Below are 6,836 nucleotides of genomic sequence, written 5' to 3'. Positions count from 1 at the left end.
GCCCAACTGGCAGTGGCAGTGGGGCCGGCGAGTGGGCAGTCCCAGGCCAGCCAAGGTGGGTGCCAGTGGGGGTCCCCGGCTGCACCACCGGTCACCCCACAGATCGGCCCTGATCGCTGGCCAGGGCTAAGGAGCCTACCCATGTAAAAATTTTGTGCACTGGGCCTCTAGTTGCTTTATAATGCCTGATAGTTTAAGTAATCCATGTCCATTAGAAAACAGTGCTAATAGAGTCAATTTATTTTTTTTATTTTTATATGGTGTCTAAACATTTGGGTATCTAAGATCATTTAAAAATATTTTGCTTCTGAAAAAGCATCCAGATCTTTTTGGCATTTGACCCTGAAAGTGCTCTAAAAAGTAAAAATTACTTTTCTGAGTGCTCAGTGTGCCTTTGTGCCTGGCAACTTCCCAGCGCCTAGATCCTCGGACTTTCCTCACAGAATGGCCCCCAAATGTCAGTCCTCACTCCCACTTCAAACGAAGAAAGAAACCGAAACTGCCTCCAGCTCCCAAGCTGGAGAAGAAGCCGACCCCTAAGGACATGCCAAAAGGAGAAAAAGAAGAGCAAGAAGCAATTGAACATATTGATGAAGTACAAAATGAAATAGACAGACTTAATGAACAAGCCAGTGAGGAGATTTTGAAAGTAGAACAGAAATATAACAAACTCTGCCAACCGTTTTTTCAGAAGAGGTCAGAATTGATTGCCCAAATCCCAAATTTTGGGGTAACAACATTTGTCAACCATCCAGAAGTGTCTGCACTGCTTGGGGAAGAGGATGAAGAGGCACTGCATTATTTGACAAGAGTTGAAGTGACAGAATTTGAAGATATTAAATCAGGTTACAGAAGAGATTTTTATTTTGATGAAAATCCTTACTTCGAAAATAAAGTTCTCTCCAAAGAATTTCATCTGAATGAGAGTGGTGATCCATCTTCAAAGTCCACTGAAATCAAATGGAATTCTGGAAAGGATTTGACGAAACGTTCAAGTCAAACACAGAATAAAGCCAGCAGGAGGAGACAGCATGAGGAACCAGAAAGCTTCTTTACCTGTTCACTGACCATTCTGATGCAGGTGCAGATGAGTTGGGAGAAGTCATCAAAGATGACATTTGGCCAAATCCATTACAGTACTACTTGGTTCCTGACATGGATGATAAAGAAGGGGAAGGAGGAGAAGAAGAAGGAGGAGGAGGATGAGGAGGAGGATGAGGAGGAGGAGGAGAAAGAGAAGGAGGAGAAGAAGAAGGAGAAGGAGAAGGAGAAGGAGAAGGAGAAGGAGAAGGAGAAGGAGAAGAAAAAAGGTTGGAAGATATTGAAGAAGGGGATGAGGATGAAGGTGAAGAAGACGAAAATGATGATGAGGGGGAAGGAGAGGAAGATGAAGGAGAAGATGACTAAGGAACAGTGATGGATTCCAACCTTTTTTAAATTTTCTTCAGTCCCTGGGAGCAAGTTACAGTCCTTTTTTAATTTTTCTTTTTTCCCCCTCTTATACTCAGTCACCTTGTTTTTGAGGACTCTTTTCTCTCCTTTACACCATGGTTCTCACCTTATTTGGGTGGGCGGGGGATGTACCTTGAGCAGAATACATTGGGAAAAGAATCTTTGCCCTTTTCTGTTCCAAATTCATTTTTATCCCTTCCTTCTCAAGAAAAATTTAATGGAATCAACACCACCATGCTCTGTGGGAAAAAAGAAAAACCTTCTGCTCCCTTAGCTCTGCTGGGAGGTGGAGGTTACTAGGCCCCTGTGTAGTAGTGCACAGAATTCTAGCTTTTTCCTCCTTTCTCAGTATATTGGGCTCAGAGATTACACTGTGTCTCTATGTGAATATGGACAGTTAGCATTTACCAACATGTGTCTGTCTACTTTCTCTTGTTTAAAAAAAGAAAGAAAAAGACTTAAAAAGGGGGGTGTTATAGAAGGTCAGCAAAGGGTGGGTTCGAGATATTTGGGTGGGTTAAGTGGGCATTTTACAACATGGCTTCTCCTTTGGTATGTTTAATTGTGATGTTTAATGGACATCCTTGAAGTCTAAGATGAGACTTTTTATTTATTTTTATTTTTTATTTTTTTATTTTTTTTTAAAATATATTTTATTGATTTTTTACAGAGAGGAAGGGAGAGAGATAGAGAGTTGGAAACATCGATGAGAGAGAAACATCGATCAGCTGCCTCCTGCATATCTCCCACTGGGGATGTGCCCGCAACCCAGGTACATGCCCTTGACCGGAATCGAACCTGGGACCTTTCAGTCCACAGGCCGACGCTCTATCCACTGAGCCAAACCGGTTTCGGCTAAGATGAGACTTTTTAAATAAAATTCTCTCCTAATGATGACTTGAGCCTTGCTGCTCAATAGGAGAATCAGCAGAACCTGTAGGATCTTATTCAGAATTGACATTTTTCTATTGTAATTTTGTTCCTATTTATTTTAAAATTTTATTTTTGTTTCACTGGAAAGGAAAGATGATGCTCAGTTTTTTTTTTTTGTTTTTTTTTTTTAAATATATTTTATTAATTTTTTACAGAGAGGAAAGGAGAGAGATAGAGAGTTAGAAACATCGATGAGAGAGAAACATCGATCAGCCGCCTCCTGCACATCTCCCACTGGGGATGTGCCCGCAACCCAGGTACATGCCCTTGACTGGAATTGAACCCGGGACCCTTGAGTCCGCAGGCTGACGCTCTATCCACTGAGCCAAACCGGTTTTGGCAATGATGATGCTCAGTTTTATTTTTTATTTTTTTATTTATTTATTTATTTATTTATTTTTTTTATTTTTCGCTTACAGTATTACAAAGGGTATTACATAAGTGTCCTTTTTTCCCCCCCGCCCTTGACAAACCCCTACCCTCCCTTACCCCCCAGTGTCTTATGTCCATTAGTTATGCTTATATGCATGCATACAAGTCCTTCGGTTGAACTCTTACTCCCCTCCCTCCTGCCCCCCAACTCTCTCTGGCCTTCCCACTGCAGTTTGACAATCAGTTTGAGGCAGCTCTGCCTCTGTATCTATTATTGTTCAAAAGTTTGTAATGGTCTTTATTATCCATGAATGAGTGAGATCATGTGGTATTTTTCCTTCATTGACTGGGTTGTTTCACTTAGCATAATGCTCTCCAGTTCCATCCATGATGTTGCAAATGGTAGGAGTTCCTTCTTTTTAACAGCAGCATAGTATTCCATCGTGTAGATGTACCACAGTTTTCTAATCCATTCATCTACTGATGGGCACTTAGGCTGTTTCCAGATCTTAGCTATGGTGAATTGTGCTGCTATGAACATCTGGTTACATATATCCTTTCTGATTGGTGTTTCTGGTTTCTTGGGATATATTCCTAGTAGTGGGATCACAGGGTCAAATGGGAGTTCCATTTCCAATTTTTTGAGGAACCTCCATACTGCCTTCCATAGTGGCTGCACCAGTCTGCATTCCCACCAGCAGTGCACAAGTGTTCCTTTTTCTCCACATCCTCTCCAGCACTTCTCGTTTGTTGATTTGTTGATGGTGGCCATTCTGACAGGTGTGAGATGGTACCTCATTGTTGTTTTGATTTGCATCTCTCGGATGATTAGTGACTTTGAGCATGTTTTCATATGTCTCTTGGCTTTCTGAATGTCCTCTTTTGAAAGGTGTCTATTTAGATCCTTTGCCCATTTTTTGATTGGATTGTTTATCTTCTTTTTGTTAAGTTGTATGAGTTCCCTATAAATTTTGGAGATTAAGCCCTTATCAGATATGACGTTGGCAAATATGTTTTCCCAAGAGGTGGGTTTTCTTGTTGTTTTGTTGATGGTTTCTTTTGCTGTGCAGAAGCTTTTTATTTTGATGTAGTCCCATTTGTTCAGTTTCTCTTTAGTTTCAACTGCCCTAGGAGCTGTATCAGTGAAGAAATTGTTTTGGCATAAGTCTGAGATTTTGTTGCCTTTGTATTCTTCTAGAATTTTTATGGTTTCCTGTCGTACATTTAAGTCCTTTATCCATTTTGAGTTTATTCTTGTGTATGGTGTAAGTTGGTGGTCTAGTTTCATTTTCTTGCATATGTCTGTCCAATTTTCCCAACACCATTTATTGAAGAGACTATCTTGGCTCCATTGTATGTTCTTGCCTCCTTTGTCAAAAATTAATTGAGCATATTGGTTCGGGCTAATTTCTGGACTCTCTATTCTATTCCACTGGTCTATATGTCTGTTCTTGTGCCAGTACCAGGCAGTTTTGAGAACAGTGGCTTTGTAATACAGTTTGATATCTGGCATTGAGATCCCACCTACTTTGTTCTTTCTCAGGATCGCTGCAGCTATTCGGGGTCTTTTTTTATTCCAGATGAATTTTTGGAGAGTTCGTTCTAGATCTTTGAAGAAGGGCATTGGTATTTTAATGGGAAGTGCGTTGAATGTATAGATTGCTTTGGGTAGTATGGACATTTTAATGATGTTGATTCTACCAATCCAAGAACATGGTATGTTCTTCCATCTGTTTATGTCTTCCTCTATCTCTTTTTTCAACGTCCTGTAGTTTTCTGAGTAGAGGTCTTTAACCTCTTTAGTTAAGTTTATTCCTAGGTATCTTAATTTTTTTGGTGCGATGGTAAATGGGATTGTTTTTCTAATCTCTCTTTCTGAAAGTTCACTCTTGGTGTATAGAAATGCCTCAGATTTCTTGGGGTTAATTTTGTATCCTGCTACATTGCCAAATTCATGTATTAAGTCTAGTAGCTTTTGGATGGAGTCTCTAGGGTTTTGTATGTATAATATCATGTCATCTGCAAATAAGGACAGTTTTACTTCCTCTTTTCCAATTTGGATGCCTTTTATTTCTTCTTCTTGCCTAATTGCAATGGCTAATACTTCCAGTACTATGTTGAACAGGAGTGGTGAGAGTGGGCATCCCTGTCTTGTTCCTGTTCTTAGGGGAAATGGTGTTAGTTTTTGTCCATTGAGTATGATGTTGGCTGTGGGCCTGTCATATATGGCTTTTATTATGTTGAGGTATGATCCTTCTATTCCCACCTTTCTGAGAGTTTTTATCAAAAATGGGTGTTGGATTTTGTCGAATGCTTTTTCTGCATCAATTGATATGACCATGTGGTTTTTTTCTTTCAATTTGTTTATGTGATGTATCACATTTATTGATTTACGGATGTTGTACCATCCTTGCATCTCTGGGATAAATCCTACTTGGTCATGGTGTATGATCCTTCTGATGTACTGCTGGATCCGATTTGCTAAGATTTTGTTGAGGATTTTGGCATCTATGTTCATGAGGGATATTGGCCTGTAATTCTCTTTCATTGTGATGTCTTTACCTGGTTTTGGTATTAGGGTGATGCTGGCTTCATAGAATGAGCTTGGAAGTGTTCCTTCCTCTTGAATTTTTTGTAGTAGTCTGAGGAGGGTAGGTTTTAGTTCTTCCTTGAATGTTTGGTAGAACTCCCCTGTGAAGCCGTCTGGCCCTGGGCTTTTGTTTGCTGGAAGCTTTCTGATGACTGCTTCAATTTCTTCCATAGTTATTGGCCTATTGAGGTTTTTAGATTCTTCCTGATTGAGTTTTGGAATGTTGTATTTTTCTAGGAATTTGTCCATTTCCTCCAGGTTGTCTAGTTTGTTGGAGTAGAGTTGCCCGTAGTATTGTTTAACAATCATTTGTATTTCTGTGGGGTCTGTTGTTATTTCGCCTCTATCATTTCTGATTTGGTTTATTTGGGACCTTTCTCTTTGCTTCTTGGTGAGCCTGGCGAGGGGTTTGTCAATCTTGTTTATCCTTTCAAAGAACCAGCTCTTGGTTTCATTGATTTTCTGTATTGTTTTTTTGGTCTCTATGTCATTGATTTCTGCTCTAATCTTTATTATCTCCTTCCTTCTGCTCACTCTGGGGTTTTCTTGTTGCTCTCTTTCTAATTCTTTGAGTTGTAGAGTTAGATGATTAACTACCATTTTTTCTTGTTTTTTGAGATAGGCCTGTAGAGCTATAAACTTCCCTCTCAAGACTGCTTTCATTGTGTCCCAGAGGTTTTGGATTGTTGTGTTTTCATTGTCATTAGTGTCCAGGATGTTTTTAATTTCTTCTTTGATGTCATCGGTAACCCAATCAATATTTCATAACATGCTATTCAGCTTCCAAGTGTTTGAGTATTTTGGGTTGTTTTTATTGTAGTTTATTTCTAACATTATGCCATCGTGGTCTGAGAAGATGCTTTTTATGATCTCAATCTTCTTGAATTTGTGGAGACTTTGCTTGTGGCCCAATATGTGGTCTATTTTTGAATATGTCCCATGAGCAGCTGAGAGGAATGTATATTCCGCAGCTGTGGGGTGTAGTGTTCTGAAGATGTCAATTAAGTCCATCTGATCTAGTGAGTCATTTAGGATTGCTGTTTCTTTGCTGATTGTTTGTCTAGCGGATTTATCCAGTGATGTCAATGGTGTATTAAAGTCCCCTACTATGATTGTGTTATTGTCGATATCTCCCCTGATATCTTCCAGAAGTTTTCTTATGTATGTGGGTGCTCCTGCATTGGGTGCATATATGTTTACCAGGGTTATATCTTCTTGTTGTATTGATCCCTTTAGTATTATGAAGTGGCCTTCCTTATCTCTGGTTATGGCCTTCACTTTGAGATGTATTTTGTCAGATATAAGTATTGCTACCCCAGCTTTCTTTTCCTTTCCATTTGCGTGAAAGATATTTTTCCATCCCTTCACTTTCAGTCTGTGTGAGTCCTTTCCAATGAGGTGGGTCTCTTGTAGACAGCAGATGTATGGGTCATGTTTTTTTATCCATTCAGCCACTCGATGTCTTTTATTTGGAGCATTTAGTCCATTT

The 6,836-nt window shown here is 39.6% G+C and overlaps 1 pseudogene; it reads left to right on the top strand.

Moving 5' to 3' along the window:
• Positions 1–444: 444 nt before the first annotated feature.
• LOC139002079 (protein SET-like) lies at positions 445–1,407 on the top strand (annotated as a pseudogene).
• The last annotated feature ends 5,429 nt before the right edge of the window (positions 1,408–6,836 follow it).

Source organism: Myotis yumanensis, unplaced genomic scaffold (genome assembly GCF_028538775.1).
Source record: "Myotis yumanensis isolate MYYU_CA2020_CCGP unplaced genomic scaffold, mMyoYum1.0.hap1 SCAF_2, whole genome shotgun sequence".
Taxonomy (NCBI): domain Eukaryota; kingdom Metazoa; phylum Chordata; class Mammalia; order Chiroptera; family Vespertilionidae; genus Myotis; species Myotis yumanensis.
Note: the sequence above shows the minus strand (reverse complement) of the source record. Positions and strands in the feature narration are given on the sequence as shown.